General features: G+C 38.6%; 2 long non-coding RNA genes across 2 annotated transcripts in view; one reads left to right on the top strand and one right to left on the bottom strand.

The window, feature by feature from the left end:
* Positions 1-38: 38 nt before the first annotated feature.
* On the top strand, positions 39-13,584 carry LOC145939631 (uncharacterized). Its single transcript, XR_014425854.1, has 3 exons — positions 39-241; positions 371-862; positions 13,130-13,584. It is a non-coding gene; the product is annotated as an uncharacterized LOC145939631 (long non-coding RNA).
* Positions 13,585-17,199: 3,615 nt separating this feature from the next.
* The window catches only part of LOC145939632 (uncharacterized), a 62,689-nt gene continuing 61,361 nt past the window's right edge, over positions 17,200-18,527 (bottom strand). The window contains exon 3 of the long non-coding RNA XR_014425855.1: positions 17,200-17,375. This is a non-coding gene — a long non-coding RNA (uncharacterized LOC145939632). The remainder of the gene's footprint in view (positions 17,376-18,527) is intronic.

Here is an 18,527-nt window from a genome sequence, read left to right as displayed (position 1 = left end):
AGACTTTTGCCGCGTCCGTTTCTTCTCCGCGTTTTCTCTCGACGGTCTCTCTGTACTTTCGCGCGTAATTCGGATTTCGAGATTCATATCGCGTACTCTTAAATCGCGTCCCGGCCCTCGACGATTATTGACGGATGTCGATTTTACGGTACTTCCGTTCGCCAAATATGGTAACGCGCCGCGCGTCGCAACGTGGGCGTCGAAAACTTTCGTTCAAACAGGCGATAAGTGCATACGACAGGTATTTCAAGACGTAATATTCCATATGTTTGTAGAGAGAAAGCTTTGCGTCGATAATTACTGTATTAATCGATTAATAATCGATCATACTCACACTCTAATGCTCGGCTTTTTCTTGGTTATTTTGTAGAACGATGCAACGTGGAACGGAATCGATGGAATACACCTTGCGATTCTTCCGGAAGTTCAGTGATTCGATGCTGCATATATACGTCTACGCGTATTGCATCTGTCGTCTGATTCTTGCATCAGATATATGGTATTTTCTGATTAATTTACACGGATATCGCGATTTACAGAGTGTCACCGTACGATGTCGTGCAAAGTGCATTTAACTCGATCAATTTACCGACGTGACGATATTAAGATTTGCAGCTGTCGGTACATACGTTTTCGTGATTATCGACCGATTTACTTTTGATATTAGCCGTAGATGACAGCACAAGTTTCATTTAAAGATGAAGACGTACGTGTATATATCGAAGGAAGTGCAAGATATGTGATTGTGTAAACATTGTGTAAACGTGAGAAATATCAATCTTTTTTTTATTTCTACTTTGTCAGAAGAACTATAATGTATCATTCGTGTGAAGATGCCAAACTCCTGTCAAACTGATGTCAGGTCCGTGATCATATGACTTTACATTTTTCTGTATATAATATTTACCTCGAAACTCTCTCTCTCTCTCTCTCACTCTTCTGTTTCTTTTCCCATTTCTCTCTTTTATATTTGAAACACAATCGCTAAGTAATAATTCAATTTTGATTCATCAATTATATAGTATATGATTATGAGTTACATTAATTTTATATCGCATTATAAATTTTGCCATTTTCGCGATTAAATTATTATATAATACAATTTCTTTTTACCGGAAATATATTTCGAATTATTAAATTAAATTAAAGACGACACGTTTTATCTCAGTTATCATATACAAAATTTAGACTTTTAAATAAAATTTTAATTACTAATTATTAATTGCAAGAAAAAGAAAAACACACGAGATTCTTAAATACATTTTATCCAATTTTTAACAATGATCGTAAAACTTATACAACTACAAACGTTTTTCGTAATTATAATCAACGCGCGTTGGAAAGTAAATTAAAATTACTTTGTGAGGACGCGCAAACACAAATGCAGGCTCTGTTTTTACGAACGTATCGATTAATCGATGCCATCGCGCGAATGATACGGACGTTTGCGAATTTTCGGAATACGAGACCAAAAAACGCGCAAGAATAAGCAAGAATGACAGAAAGAGAGAGAGATAGAGAAAGAGAAAGGGAGAGAAAGAGAGACGTAGACGCGGTTAAATTGAGAGGGAGGCGCGGGATGAAGGGCGGGTGCGCGAGAGGGAGATATGGAAGCTAGCGTGAATATTTTTACCCAAGCCTGTTAACTACACTCTGTTATTTTATCTCACGTACGCGGCTTTCCTACTACCACCGTCGCGCCAGCGCTGGAATATAAGTTTTAAGGCGTGTTTTGATAGCGTCAGGGCGTGTCAGCCGGGGCTTCCTACCTAATGGATCGCTTCTTCGCTCGTTCGTTCATACTTTTTGAAGAGTGCATAGCTCATGATACCGCGAAACTTTCCTCCCTCCCCCCTCCCGCCCTTCCCCCCTCATCGCGATGCACCTTGCATCCGCGAAATTTCACCCCTCTCTTTCTATAATCCAAAGTTGTACGTCAACTCCAGTGTACTGTTTAGAGGGTTTTCAGAAGAGCAGATTTTTTAAAGAGGATTTTAAACAAAATACTTAATTGTCACATATATGTATTATTTTTATAAATTCACAAGCAACTAAACAGATTTTCAGTCTCGTTTTACAATGATCTTGCGTAATTATAGTTAATTACTGCGCCAATTAATTCTCATTATGTCTCATCAGATAAATGAAGTGATATATATGATTGGAAATTCTTTTAGAAAATAATAATTCCGATATTTCCTTATTTCGACTTAAATTGCCTAGCTTATTGTTAAAAGAAAAATATTTGCGAAAAAGATAATTGACTGTCGGCGCAAAATTTATGATATTGACGTTAAATTTTTTTTGCATCGTTATATAAACGAAATATATTTCCCCTTCACATAAAATATAAAAAATAACGCATTCGATTCTATGCATTGAAAAAGTCGGATATATCGCGTGGCAAACATCTCTTTCTCTCTCTCTCTCTCTCTCTCTAGCCTGAGGATATCGGAATTGAAAATTAATTAACTCTCTGCGATATTACGTTGCGCTGACAGCGCACGGCGCATCTCTCCGGCAACTCCAATAATGCATATAAACCCATATTGCGCGCGTATAAACGATAATAATGCGTATAACAATAATAATGAATAATATCTATATAGAGAGACGGGATCTCGCGAGCGCGATTCCACCTGTTCCGCGGGGAGCGGAAAAACCGCTTTGCGGCCGATTATCGCGATAATTTCTCGTGGCGAAAGGATGAATGGGAATGGTTGGGCGCGGATGAATGAACCGTGGCGTATCACGAAACGCGCGCGCGACGTATACGAACGGCGTTGTTTTGGTTATTTTGGCAAACCTAACATAACATGGCTTGTTGTTTAACAAAATAATTGATTTTGTCGCCTCGTCTCCGTGTGCCGCTGCTTTTCCCTATCCCTCTCTCTCTCTCTCTCTCTCCCTCTCTCTGTCTCTGTCCTCGTCATCGTCGTCCTCGTCGTCGTCCCCTCTCCTCCTCATTCTTCTTCCCGTGTGTATATCTTGCCAGTTTTCGTACCACTTATATTTCTATATATTCTCTCCTTTACTCCTCTTTTCCATTGACTCTCTCCTTGTTCTTCCCATTTAAAGACGCGCGCGCCAGATAGTGGCCGCTACTTAGCCGCCGTACGAAAACAAATTGTTCGATTCCGTTTGTTTGCCGTCGCGCGATGAAGATCTCCCGTAGATTAGTCCCTGAGAACAAGAGTCGTCTTGGCGCCGGCGTCAGCATCGATATCGGTAAGAAAAGAGAGGCGAAGAGAGAAAGCGACACGTCTTTATCCCTTCCGACTGTCGTATAATTATCCTATTTTTGCATCTCACGGTGGCTTTTCGTTATTTTTGGATATTAATGAGAGTTGAAAAGCGATAGAGAGGGAATAAAATAATTTACGCGGTAAAAGCTTAAAAAGATTACGCGCGCTATAAAAATATAGGAGAAAATATATTAGAGGGTGTAATTATAATCGCGTGAAAACTTAAGAAAAAATATAAAAGGATTTCGGAGATGTGCGCGGCTTAAAAATCTACCTATAAGAGTATACCGTCATAGTGACTATTTAAGTGAGAACTGTCGTCGCATCGACGCTCGGTTTTTGCCGCGAATGTTTGCTTTAGTAAAAGCGAACGAAAGAGTCGCGGCGTTAATACTAATTCGAGATTCAACCCCGTCGTGTGTCGAAGACTCTCGGGGATACCCGGTGTCGACGACTGATGATGTCCTCGCCGCGAGCTTCCTCTTCACGTTTGTCCCCAGCGGACGCAGGAGCGAGGAGGAAAAAAAAAGAGGAAGAGAGTACTCGCTTTCCGGAGCAGCAAAAATATTATTTCAGATATTCGTATAGTCAATAGACGGGTTTAGAAAGGCTATGTACATACACTCTGCCGTTATTTTAACGTAATTATATGAATTGTGACAATTGCGGCTACGGTGGCTAATGTAATTATGTAAAAATTTAAATCCTGGATATTTCTAAATTCGCTTCCAATATGAAATCTTGATAATAATTCTTGATTAATTATAATTTATCATATGATATTTATCCCTTTCTAAAAAAGGCAGTCGATTCTCGCAAGTATTATTGCCTCTTTATCACGATGTTGATTAGCCTCGATTTGCGTTGTACATTATATTCATAGCATCGAGAGGCTGTCATCGCGAGGGTTAGCAGTTCGACAGTGTGTCCAAAATAAAATAAAATAATAATGTTTTTTTTTAATTTATTTCTTTTTTTTTATTTTATTTATTTATATTTATAAAATAATAATGTGTTTTAAATAATATGTTTCAATACTTTAAATTCGATTAATAATTTTGACTGTTATCAGCTGATTTCTGTCAAAAAATATTAATCGCGGATAAAGTATTATAACATATTATATTACTTACAAAATATTATTTTAATTATAATAATATGTTGTAAATAATTTAATATGTTATAATAGATACTTATAAACTGCTAACCCTCGCGATAACAACCTCTCGATGCTATGAATGTAACGCACAACGCAATTCGAAACAGCGTAATCAACATCGCGAAAAAGAAGCAGCAATACTTGCGAAAATCGACTTAAAACATGCTTTTTTTTAAAAAGGGACTAGAACAATACAAGCACGCGCCATTCCTCGATTTTATGTTAAAAAGAATGATACAGAAATCAGCTGATAAATAATATGTTATAATTTCTTAAACTCGATTAATATTTTTGACAGTTATCAGCTGATTTCTGTCAAAAAATATTAATCGCAGATAAAGCATTATAATATATTATTTACATATTACTTTAATATGTTATAGTGCTTTAAACTCGATTAATATTTTTTGACAGTTATCAGCTGATTTCTGTCAAAAAATATTAATCAAGTTTAAACAAACTTTATATCATTCTTTTTTATATAAAATCGAGGAATGGCGCGCGCGTAGCTTGTGTTGTTTTAGTATTATATTAACAATTAATATATTTATTAATATATTTTATTTTTATTTATAAAAAAATAGAATAATTATATAAACATGTATGTATATCGAATTTCTATACAAAATGTTTTAAATCTATTTATTATTTATATATGAGTGATGTAGAATCGTTGTTGTCAAATTGTTCGATTAGACATACTGGAAACTTTATACGAGAAAACGTGAAGAGCTAGATTTCAGCAATAATGCTTCCGTTAACATACACACTCGTCGATGGTCCGGCTAATCGAACTCTCGAAGCCCATCGTCGCGCCACGTCCACGAGAGTATTCGCCACGTACACGAGGCGGGAGAGACCGTAAGAACGGTCCTTGTTATTACAGATGCCACTCGTTCGGGGATCCCGGGGTGTATTTCAGGCACAAAGAAGCCTCCTTCCAATCCGGAAGAGCGACGCCTAATTTTCAGGATCGCGTACGCGCGTTTCTGAAAACGCGTCCGCTTAAATTGCACCGCGCGAAAGTATCGATTCCATTCGCGATAATCCAAACTGATCAAATCTGCATTCTCTCTACTTTGATATCTCGGCTACTGTAAACAGTTTGTCTGTTTCTAACGCGAACATCAGCTTTGCAAATGTTATTTACTTTGAGATTTGACTAAGTGCGATATTGTATATTTTATCAAGTTAATAGACTTCTTATGGTGAACGTTAATTAGCAGTACATATAGAAGAGAAAAATGGGTGATGGAAATTCAACAATAATTAAGTTTTTAATTTAAATATTAAGCTATATAGATGAAATGAGAATTATCATCGAATCACGTGCGACAAACGTCAAAACTGCGGGAGCACGAGCGAAACGTTACATTTGCAACAATTGCGCTTTCTACGATCGGCTCTCTCTCTGGTCGCCGAGAGGCGCATAAAAACACGGCGCGGAAAATACGAAAATAAATTTTCCCCCGCACCCGTCTGCTATACAGAGTATATTCCCTTTTGCTTAATTCGATTCCGCGGGGCGAGCGCGAATGTGTCGTCTGTGCGCGAGTCACACATGCGCGTCGCAAGTGCGCGAGTACTTAGCACCGACGCCGTAGCTGCGGCTGCTGCTGCGGCCCCACGGTCGATATGTGGTAACAATGAAGGGTGTGGCATTTGAGGACCAGAAGCTCCTCGCTCCGTTTTATCCTACGATTGGCTGTTGCCAGGTGTCGAGAATGGCGGATCTTGCGGCGGCCTGTCAAACCCCTTTTCGCGCACCCCGTATCCGGTGTACTCGTCCTGTCAAACTGGGAACCTTCCTCGGGACACGTCTCTTATTTCCGGAGGATTCGCGCGAGGAACCAGACACGGGTTTCCGTCCATTTACCGCACACATAGTTTAATAATACGTCACTCTTTTTATATATTAACTCTTTTATTAACGTCAATATATAACTTTTCTAAAATTCTAAGCAATATATTTCAGAAGATATACATTTTTCTTGAATAATTATCGATAATCTAAAGATTTCATATCAAATGTTGTTGCAGTATTAATAGTCTTCTACTTAAAAGTGAATAAATAAGGAAAAGTATGTTATCGAATAGAGCTAAAGAATTAAATCGTCCTCTCGATACAGCCTTGTTAAGAATCTTTATTTTGAATTAGTAACATTTTGATATATAATAATAAGAAATCAAGACATCATTTTAAAAAATATATATATTGGTAATTTCGAATGTCGGATTCAAAATGTATAATATTAAACGATTCATATTTGTTGTCAGATCTGTTTCAATGTTTAATTATGTGCATAAATCAGATTATTTTACTGTTTATCAAATCAGATTATTTTGTTGTAATTATACATATATATAATTATATATAAATGCTTATTATGCCAGGAAACTTTTATGAGATTACCAAAATTGCATTCAGTATTATCTAATATATATTATAAATAGGAGAATATGTGATTAATATTAACATAAAAGTCACATAAATTTGTAGAAAGTTCTTCAAGTTCCAAGATTTTCGCAGGCTGAATAAGATATTATAATAAGATGAAAGGTTACTAAGATTCTATTAATTTTTTTAAGCTTTCTTCTAAACTTTCTCGACAAAACGGGTGATGTAGGTACTTCCGCGGTGCCATCACACTATTTTAATGGATACACGTGTCGCGAGTATTTTGGATCCGCGGTACAACGCCGACGTTCGAGGAAGATTGATGAGATGCGCTTACTGCTAACTAACGCGCTCGTGGTTACCGTCTGGCTAACTTTCTCCGGGGGTCCACGTTTTCTGCCATCGTCGACAAATAGTCAGAATTCCAGATGACGAACGTCAGTTACATTTAACTATCTAATTGTAATCGAGTCTTTCTACAAAGAAGGGGGGAACTTCTCTTTTCATTTCACTGATGCTATTAAATTAAGAAAGTCTTTACTTCACGGCTTTATATGTGTGAATTCGCGCGAAAGTTTTTAAATCATATTTTCCGATCAGCAAATTTCTAATTTCATGAGGGATTTATAAAGGGGAAAATTTGCAAATATCTGGATGTGTGAATCTTTACATCACTTAATCTTTAGATAAATTCGTGTTAAAATTCTGTTCTTCGATTATACTATTGTATAATGAAAACAAAATTACAGATATTTCCTGAAATACCAAATATAATGCAATGTGTTTCGAGATTATTATTTTTCTATTTCTTTTTTCTTTATTTTATATCATATGATTTTTTAATCTACAATACTAATATCTCAGAAAATGTGTATATAATATCGTCGATTTTTACGAAGATTGAACACAATCTATTTATATATTACTCAATTTTTAGCAATCAGAAACTAGTCTTCTCAAATATTCGTGTCATTCGTGGAATCATCATCGTAGAAGAGAACGATGCATTATTTCCCATTCGCATTAAACAAATGTATGAACTCATCTTGATTTTTGCCGAAAAAGTCATGCGATGCGTAAACTAAATTGTCGAAAGTTTGAACTGACCGGAGATAATAGTTAATAAAGTATCATCCCCTGGGATTAGGCCTGCGTCAAGCCACAAAACCAGAGTCTCTTCTTCGGGGTTCCGCGCGCGATGAAGAAACGCGGAGGTTATTCCTGGTTGAACAAACACTGGAATGGGTCGCGTGCGCCTCCCACATATTTATAGATTTTATCTCTCTTTGACTGCTTTGCCATGCCGGTCTAGGCGTTCGCATACATACTCGCGCGCGTTATGAGAGAGAAGAGCGAGAAGGAAAGAGAGGAGAGAATAAAGACGAAAAAAAAAAAAAAAATAATAATAATAGAAAGAAAAGGAGAGACATAAGATGAGATATACCGCGATGACCCCGTAATGGGACAGTTACGAGCGGTTGCGGAACAAGCGTCGACACGTCATTTCATTTCACGTCACCTTTCGCGAATATTATGATGTTATTCGAGGATTTGCTCATCTGTTCGATTACGTTGATTCTACTCTGTATACTTTTCTAAGAAATTCGATATTTCCTCGCAAGTATAAATTAAAATGAAAAAATTAACGAATAAAAATAAAATTAGAAAATCTATTATTATTTATGTATGTAAATTGTGCGTTTAACATTTTTAAAACCGAGTAGGAGTCAGAAATTAATATTTCAATAAAATAAGTTGAATAATGGGCAGCCTTCGACAAGTAAAATTTTACTTAAAATTTTTATTAAGTCATTATTAATAGATAACGTCTAGATATGTTTTACCACGCTAATGATAATTTAAAACTTGTAAAACGTCTGCGATAAATTCCTATAACAAGTGAAAAATGAGATTAAATTATTCTACGTTAATGGGGCAGGAGGTTTTAATTCCGATCAGCTCGGTAACACGTAGAGCAAAAACGAAAGCGGTTATCGGAAGAGTTATCCGAAACGTGGTTTATATAAGTGAATACTCGCAAAAGAAAAACACGGTCGACGCGCAATTTAAAGAAAAATAAGGACGTCTGCACAGCTTCCAATTAAGTGTACGTGCTACCATACACTGTCGCTTCTATCTGTACAACCGTGGCTCCGAGAGAAATCTGGATGGTGAACGAGAAAAAGAGAAAACAGGAGGGGGAAAAGAAGGAGAAAAGTGCGAGGTGGTTTCGAACTTTTCACAGCTCCAAATGACAAAACGTCGTCGACGTCAGCATCAACGACGACGTCAGCATCAACCGCTCGCGAGAGATCCAGCGATTGTTCGATCGGTTGGCAGTGTTATTTTTATAATTCGCCGCAACCCCCGTATAGCCCCTCGCCTCGTCGAGTGTTGTTTTTATTGGCCGCGTTTAGGGAATGGATAAAGGAGAAGGAGCGAGGAAGAGCAAGAGAGAGAGACAGAAAGAGAGATGGTGAAAGAGTATACCAGAAGAGGAGGGAGAAATAGAGTCGGGAGGGGTAGAACGGTGGGAACGGGGTGTTGTTTCATCCCTCCCGACTCCCGTCTATTCTCTGACTGCTCTCCTATATTTCAGCGTCTAACTAAGCCGTGGCTAGGATAGGTAGACCTTAGAGAAAGAGAGAGAGAGAAGAGGGAGAGAGAAAGAGAGAGACAAAAGGGCAGGGAACGGAAGGGCGATGAAGGCAAGGGTGGGCGGCCGTGAAGAGGGTGGGTGGAAGAGAGAGAAAGGCAGTCGGGGAAAGAAATAAGAGGAGCACGAGAGCAACGCGCGACAGGGGTTGACAATACCACAGTCACCCAATGTTATTCCAGCACGAATTCCCTTCTCTCTGTCTTCTTTCTTTCCACTCTCTCTCTCTCTCTTTCGCTTTCTCTCCTCTCTCCATCTATATAGATATCCAAGAGCGTGTCTCTCCCCCTTCCCCTGTGAATTTCGCCCATCCGCCCGCTCGCAAAAGAAAACATTCCCCGTCTTTCGTCGCAATTATTGCTTTTTGGATTTTCCATAGACGCACGACGAGGGAAAACCGTACGAATAGACGAGAGAGTTATCATTTTGATTGTCGTTGATGTGCGGCTGAAAGTCCAGTCGACAGTTCATCTCAGAGAATGGCAAATATTTCCTACGGAAATGTTCGCGAATATGTCAAAAATCTGTCTTTCAAAAATTTTGCTTGCGATCTGCTTCATAAATGTCGAATAAATATGCCTAATAAAAATCGCCTTCAATGTTAATATTAGATAAAAATCAGATAAGTATATATAATTGTTTGTTAAAGAGGGTACTATTTTTAAAATAAAAAAAAAACAAGATTTCTCATTTAAGAATCATTTAAGTTTGATATGATATAATTAATTTTTATTTAAAAAATTGCGCGTATATATTGGCAACTAATGACAATATTAATTGATGACAGAAAAGAACAACCCAGTATCCATGGGTTCCGTATTTTCTCATGACTGCTACGAAGATTATAAGATACCGTATGTCGTGTGAGAGATACGCGAGGTGCTCGTATGTCGAGGCTAAGAGCAATAACTGACCACTTTGGATCCCGTGCGGCTTCTATATGGCGCGAGGAGAATCCGAAGGTACCGGCGGGCAAGCCTCGAATAATATTTTGATATCTCCCGGAGAGGGAGACCGAACTTTTCTCCCCGTTCTTGATACACTACGTATCAGCAGCAGGAAATTATTTTTCGCACTACCGTATCCTTTCGCTCACTTCCTACCTTCCCCGCCGTTCCCCTCTCGCCCGATTTCCTCCTTTGATTAATCCTTTAGGGTACGAATAGAATTTTATTTCCTCGTAATCAATATGTTGTCTAAGAAAAACACGCGCAAGATTTAAAACGTCCATAATAAGCAAGATTTATTATATAAAAGGTGTATAAAATATGATAAAATATAGTAGACACATATAAAAGCGAAAGGATTATATATATAATCAACCTAATAATCTTTAAATAAGTCTTTTAGCTTATCAAAATTTTTCGAACAAATTGTACGTTATTAAAGAAAAATGTGGGTAATTATTATAGCAATAATAATACATATTCTCATTCTCCTTTTGCGTCAAGTGACACTTTTAAGGTGACATCTGCAAGATATTGAGAAAGGTCTGGCCTAGTCAGGACACATTTTTGTGACATCAAACATGGTGCTACAAAACCTTTAATAGGTTAATAATGACCCTGACCTAACTTATGAGACAAAAGTTGACACCGTCAGTGCGAAGTGTAGATATAGGCAGGTAGGCAGGCAAGAGGGCAGGTAGCAAACGCAATGGACATTTAGGCAACGCGCAATCGCCTAAATATTATCTCACTCGAACCGGCGAGATCGGGTACTTCTCTTCAAGGCGTATCCTTGCTCCCGGATCCCAGGAAGGAACGAGTTCGTCAAATATGTATGCGGATAAACACACGAATGGTTGACAGAGATAATATTCTCGAGATACGCGCAGTACACCTGCCAACCCCGAAAAGAAGAGAGCACCCCGTTGTGCCAAGAAACGCTAGGGAATCACAGAATTCATGACAAATTTTTTTATTTTTTTATGCACCTTGTGAAAAAAAAAATATATATATATATAAACGTTGAGATTATATATACAATTTATTTTATATATTATTTCTGCGTTGTTTATCTGAAAAGAGATCAAGATCAAAGATATGTTAATTTTAAGAATTAAATTTTAAAAAGATATAAAAATACGTGAAATATTTAAAGTCAGTATACTGTAGTGTGGATAATTTCTGGTCAATTAAATTCTTTTAATGCCGAGCTTAATTGTGCAACGAATTAATACGTTCTGCCTTCAACACGGATCGCCCAATTCGAAACGCGATAATCCACCGCACGTCTCTTATTGACGTGAATCTTTGTTGACGATGCTGCACGCATTCAAGGAGCTTTATTCCTTCTACGCGTGGCGTAAGCCCACAACGCGAAACAGGTGCATATCGGAAGGATGATCCTTTGTCGAAACGATCGAGACGATCGGGGAAACCCTCTTCCTTCTCGTCTTAAATTCGAACATAATGCGGCGATAGAGCGAGAATTCTATGTCCCATTCGTCGGACAAGAGCTGCATTCCTGTCGAAGATTTCATATTATGACCGGATTGACGATTCCGCGAGCTGATTCGACCTCGAACCCGAGAACTATTTGGAAACATTTTTACGGTTAGAAGATACGCATGACGCGTATTTTCACAAACTTCGATCACGGTGGTCTGCCCTCGTTCTTCCATCTTTAATACGGAGATAATCCCTTTTGGTTATACCCGAAAGAAATATATCTTTAGATATTTTTACTTAGCCAGCGCTAAAAATGCATATTTTTTATAAACTTGTTAATAACTGCGGTCTTTAATGAATAAGTAGCAACACACAATTATTTTACTTAATTATTGCTATTTAAAAAAACAGTGTTTAATAAAACAAGACGTAATATATATGTACGACATATTTTTTGATAAGATAATTAATTTCTAAACTTATAAATATAAATATATAAGAGAATTAATCTTATTATTTTTTACTAAAAAAATTTGCTCAACAAACATTTTCTATCTGGCTCTCTTTTTTTATTTTACAGATTTTATATTCTCTAATACATCAACATGTCGCTAAGACAATTCATTTTAACGATAAAAACCGAGATCACGAGAACATCGCGTAATCCCAAACTGCCGGCCGAAATCCCCCGACTGTAAAATAGCTCGTCAATTACCGAAAATTTGTGGCTAAATTAACCGCGTGCGCGCGATTGCGGCGTGCATGCCGAACTCGTAAAGAAGTCATCGCTGCGTGCGTCGGACGCATGGAAAAGAATTCGGCGCCTAATTCGAGATGTTTATCCAAGCGCTGTTTCGGCCCTCCTTAATTCATACGCCCTGTTGTTGCAGCTTACCCAGCGCCAAATTTATTAAAATCGTTACGACGTCTCTCTTTCTCTCTCTCTCGGTGCGCTTTGTTATTCCGTCGTCGACGAGAATGAAGCCTTTCTCGAGTCTTCTCTCCCATCGCGTTTCATGTGCGACTTTTCATTCGTTCAAATGAAACGTATGAATATTTTTAATTTCTGCAATATTATATCATTACAAGAATTTTTCGCTGACAGAGCGCGATAGCGATTAATAACGTCGGAGAAATTAATTTTCTATCAAAGTAGAATTGGAAGAGTGAATTAAAAATGAACAAAAGCGATCTAGCGATAGGAAATTTGTTAACTTGAGATTTTTTTTTCTACTATACTTGCGCGTAAAATGTAATGAATTTTCTTTCTTTTTTCAGATTAATTGTTAAACATCGCATCGAGCATTTAGAAACTTCAATGTCACATCGTACATTCAACAGCCTATGTTTTTTCGCTCCATTATCCGATCTGGAGGTCTGACAGAACGACGTTTCGAAGGTTTTCGACTTCTTTTTCATCGCACGAGCGACCACCATGATGTATGTAAGTACGTAACGAATGAACATGAATGAGATTTACTGGTCGACGACCGACGGGACTTGTCTTTCGTCGGAGATGCAAGCTGCATCTCGTCATCAGCGTGAAACCCTTGGAAGATGGATTTCTTCCAGCTTTCCGTTCGCATTAGAGACGGTATGCCGTTCGCAATAAAATAGTTCGATCATTGAATAATTTGAGAGGCCGATTAATGACGATAATCCTTAGCTTCGGCATTTAAAAAATTTCTTAAAAATTTTTAGATTTTTTATAAAAATTTTAGACATTTATCACGTCGCAAAGACGAAATTATTATAGCATTATTGATACATGACGTTTCATCCTCATTCGAAATCCATGAATAGTTATAAATAAATAGTTACTTGATTATATACATTTAAAGATCGTAATAGGCTCATATAGATTAATCGTTGCCATAAATATACTTTCGAAAGAGGGCGATAAACTAAATAGGAGAAATAATATTGCTACATGAAACAAAAGAATGAACAAACGGGATCCAGCTTGTGAAATTGCCCGCTGTTCGAGGAATCGGGAGTGCATCCGATGTGCAAATCGGTTTAACGTGAGCGTCCGCTCTCCGTGTTACCCTCTTCCTCTCCTCTTCCCATAAAACAACAACAGGCATCGTTTCCGCACGTCGCATTTTCAGCTCGACGCCATTATCCGACGCGGCCTACCTCTGCAGGTTGAAAGCTTATTTCTACATCGAATTACTGTCGAACTACTATCGCTACCGCCGAGCTAGATTGATCTTCGATTAATCCCTTTTTTCAGTCGAAATAATTTTCGCGCGATCGATAGTTGCATTTTGTAATTTGCAATAATTTTAATTTTTAGACCTCTTTCGTCTTCAATTTTTTACATAAGATATATTATGTATACACATGTTGCAACATCTTATCTTTACAAAAGATAGATGCATTTTTGAAAAAATAAAAATTAAGTGACGTTTCGGTAATTAATAATTATTATCATTTTCGATTTATGCAAAAAAAAAAGAGATACCGTATGAAATTATCCCAGAAATGTCTCGATTATTCCGACGTCGATCAGAAAACGTACCTGAGCGATCACATGCACGAGGTAGAGCTGCTACTCTGAAACGCATGTAGCCGCGTGTGCACGCGAGTTTGCCGCCGCGCGTTCTTCGTACAAAAGATTTAGAGAAGTTGCGGCTGAACAAACACACCGCCGGCACACAAGAGCACGTTCCTCCCTCCGGCTTTTCCTGGTCCCGCTGACGACCGCCGTCGCGTCGCACCCTCCCCGTAAATGCGCCCCGTAAAATGCGTGCGTGCCCGCGCGCACGCGAACGCGTCGCGACGTCTCGACATCGTCTCCGACGGCGCGACGTCGTTCACATTCATCCGCGATGAGTTATCGAGTTATTGCGCGAGTTTTATCGGGATCTCTCTCGCCGATTTATCGGTTAATGGACGATTGTGTTTTGATTCCCCCGAAACAGCCGCGTCTCGCGATTTTTAGATTTTAAGTTAGCTCGGTGCGTGAATTTCCCTCGGATTTTTGTTCTCGAAATATTATTCGGACTTTCGTGTTCTCTCCGAGATTCCTACGAGACAATTGACGTCTTAAATTCTCTCTGGGATATATTTTGCTCTTTCAATATATTACTAAAAAATCAAACAAAAATTGATATTCTCGCGAACCGAATTATTCCTCGAAATAATAATGCACAAATATTGCATGAATTAAGAGAACAATTTCGAATTGCGAAATGCATGTTAAAAAAATCTTTAGCAACAATCATTACATGAAAAAACGTGTCGATGGACAAAAAATGGACAGTAAAAAACACAGACATGTGTTGATGATAAATAGTAAAATTACGCGTCGTCGAATCGAATAGACGGAGAGATTCAACGCGGTGATGTATTTCAACAGAATATATCGTACAATTATTTCCTACCTAATTTGCGATACAAACAATTTTTTACGCGCGTTTAGCTGCAACTACAATAATACGCGAATGGTCATTTCGCAGGCTCAAGCTGCTCTCGAAACATTTTAACACATGACGCGAATGACAACGTATGGATTGTTTTGTTAACTTTTACTTGTTTACGCGCCACTACGTTTTTCGCACCATCGTCCAGAACGCGGATGAATTCATTGTATACGAGATATATTTTACACTATTTATTTACTATTTAAATTCTGACTGCTTAAAAAAATATATCACTGCAGATTTTTAATATTAATCGTTCGCGCGGTCGTTTCTAAAATAATATACATAAAAGAATGTTATTTTCATGTAAAATTCCATCGAATAGAAACTTGATGAACAAACGACAAATCTCCTGCATCCAGATCTGATGGCTCGGCCAAATAGCGTTAGGTGTAAAAAAAAAGAGAGAGGGAGAGAGCAGCGAGTAGATCCAGATGCTCTTTTTCTCTTCCTCCTTTAAAATCACTATCCTGCTAATTGTAATATTTCACAATCAAACGGATCACACTTCGCATTCTATCGGTCAGAGAGATCTTTCGTCGTGCGTGGCCACGCTAATCGCCTGAACGCGGATGCACGCGACCGAGTTATCTCGTCAGCTCGTCACCTCGTCACATCGCCGTTTAGCTTCCGTTTCATTTGGTCGGAACACAGATCGGCTGTCTAAAAGACACGAAGCAACAGCCAAGACAAACCTTAAATGCTTGCTAACCAAACAGTCGGAATTAGCCGCGTTACGCCGCCCACGAGAGAGAGAGAGGGGGGAAGGGAAAGGGGGAAGAGAGAGAACCGGTGCTTCTCTCCGCCGTTTACTACTCTCTCTATGACTATTATCTTCGCTGCTCCACCGCCGACCCTGCCTACCACTTTTCGACCCCGCGATGTCAACCATAACGGAAGTCCGGAACGCGTTACATGTAGCCCATCTGTGATAGTACTTGTGCATAAACTTGCGTTTGGAAAGACTATATTCTGTGCGCCCCCTTTATGATGAATTACATTTTCGCAAACTGCAGTTTCACGTCACGTATATATTTATTTTAAACGTATATTATTATATCTCGAATATTTATGGCATAACGTAAATCTTAAAAACAAATCGTGCAATCATTTCGTGCAACAAAATGCATAAAGGTTTAAATAAATTTTCTTGCGTAAAGAATGCAGCAATTACGAATCTTGTGATTGACTAAGAGGATGAATAATTTTCATTATTAGTTCTCTACGAAGCCAAGGCGATTAATTCGTACTGAAATTCGTGCAAGATGGGACACATTGATGGCAATCGGAAGTTGTAGTAAAGCGCGCAGATCTTTTGCTACAGAGGAAATGAGATTTGAACCGACGCGCCGCGTCGGTAGATTTATTTCTTTAAGCCAGACAATGAGGAAGGAAATGCGGCTGATACGTTTTCAAGAAAAATAAACGACTTGTGGTCGCTCGTCGAGTGAAGAGGGGGTTGGATTGTGCGCCTTGGTTTGTTTTCGTCCTGAACGAGTCGGTCGCGTTGTAACGTAACTAACAATAAGCTCGAATCAAAATATTAGTGACATTTCGTCTATCGTAGAGAGAGCACGCAATGTAACTTTAAGAATGTAGGACAGCCCAATAATACTATCACCATTTTCGATGTATAATACCTCATTAACGCAGTAATATGCCGCGAATAAGGAAACGGAAAAACGCGACAACTGCCAGTCTCTAAGATAACATTTTCCTAATTACTCTCTTACTTAACTTTCAAGTTAGAAATAATGATATATATAATATTTAGGCTATATAAGTTAACATAATTAATAATTTAAAAAATATTATGCACGTCAAAGATTTCCAATTATTTAAGAAAAATAATGAACTGCTATTTATTGTTAATATACACATATAATGATATGATACGAGGAAACGTGGATTTATCGAGTCTGAATCTGTTTAATCTTAAAATGTATATATACTTGGATATATTAATTTCCGCGAATTTATCACTTTATAAATCGAATAATAGAAAATCCATATAGATTTGTACTTACCTGATTTTTCGAACGAATCATTTTCATAAGATCAATCTGCCGAATCTACTATTTTTCTACAAGACCAACCTGAAACAGAAAAAAATGAATAGATTAGAGAAAAGGTAAAAAGATATATTGATTTAATTAATTACGTATACGGAAATGTACGAGACTTGTCGCGAAACGTAACATCGGCTCGATCAATATCGTCGGCATGTGATATGACAAAACTGGTGGAGAATCGATATCGTCGGGAGAAAATAATAGACCGTCGGAGTCTCCATAATGTGTCTATTTAATCCCGCACGTGTGCATACGGTCGTTCGTTCTTTGGATGCGCGCCGCGGATTGATTTACCGTATTATACGTATGCGAGAGAGGCGAAACTGCGCAACCCTATCTGTCGGAGCCAACCGCAGGATATCACTGCGCGCGGTGGCACATCCAGATAATCCCGCCCGGGCCGGGCCCATTGATATGCTGATGGCGGGACTTGTCGCGTGAAATTGCCACCCGGTATGCATTGTTCGCTCGAATTCCGCCTCTCTCGATTCCGCTCCTCTTCACGGCTCGCTTCCCTCGTCGTCGTCAACTCAATCCTATCGACAGTCGCGCAGGTTTCCCCGCTTTTTAACGGCGAAATTTTCTCCATTTTCAAACCGCGAAAGCCGCGATAGAGAGAAATCCATCGGCGATAGAATTCTCTTTCCCCGATCTACAATCACGAATACCCACCGTATCGGGGAAAAATTCTGTCTTTGCAATTATCAATTCAATTGTAGATTGCAAGCTAATTATATACATGAAAATGTGTTGCAAAGACGGGAAAACAAAATCGGTTGTGCGCCGCGATCGCGGATTAACTTTTCTTTTAGAACGGATTTGAGAAACAGCAGACGCTGCAACGTCGATGTTTGTTATCTTTATGCGCGATCGCATCGCGGGGCGTGCGGAAATTCGCGAAGCGTAAACCGACGAATTGCATCGCAGGACACGGTGTGCAGAAATTCAGCGATGCGGCATGAATAAACAAGCGAAAGAGGGAGGCCGCGGAAATCGCAAAACACGCGAAAGATGCGGTGCTGGTAAAAGCCGCGGCAAATAAGTTGCGTTTACAAAATTCGACTTACGTATCACTCAATAATCGCGCGCACCACTTTACAAGGTTTATAAAGCATAAATCTACTTTTTACGCGAATTTTAATAAAGTCGATAATGCGAGTCTGATGGAATTGAAGA

This window comes from Prenolepis imparis, unplaced genomic scaffold (genome assembly GCF_030444845.1).
Source record: "Prenolepis imparis isolate NDT839.2.m4 unplaced genomic scaffold, iyPreImpa1.0 SCAF_8, whole genome shotgun sequence".
NCBI classification, from domain to species: Eukaryota; Metazoa; Arthropoda; class Insecta; order Hymenoptera; family Formicidae; genus Prenolepis; species Prenolepis imparis.
The sequence above is the reverse complement of the archived record's forward strand: the minus strand, read 5'-3'. Positions and strand labels throughout refer to the sequence as shown.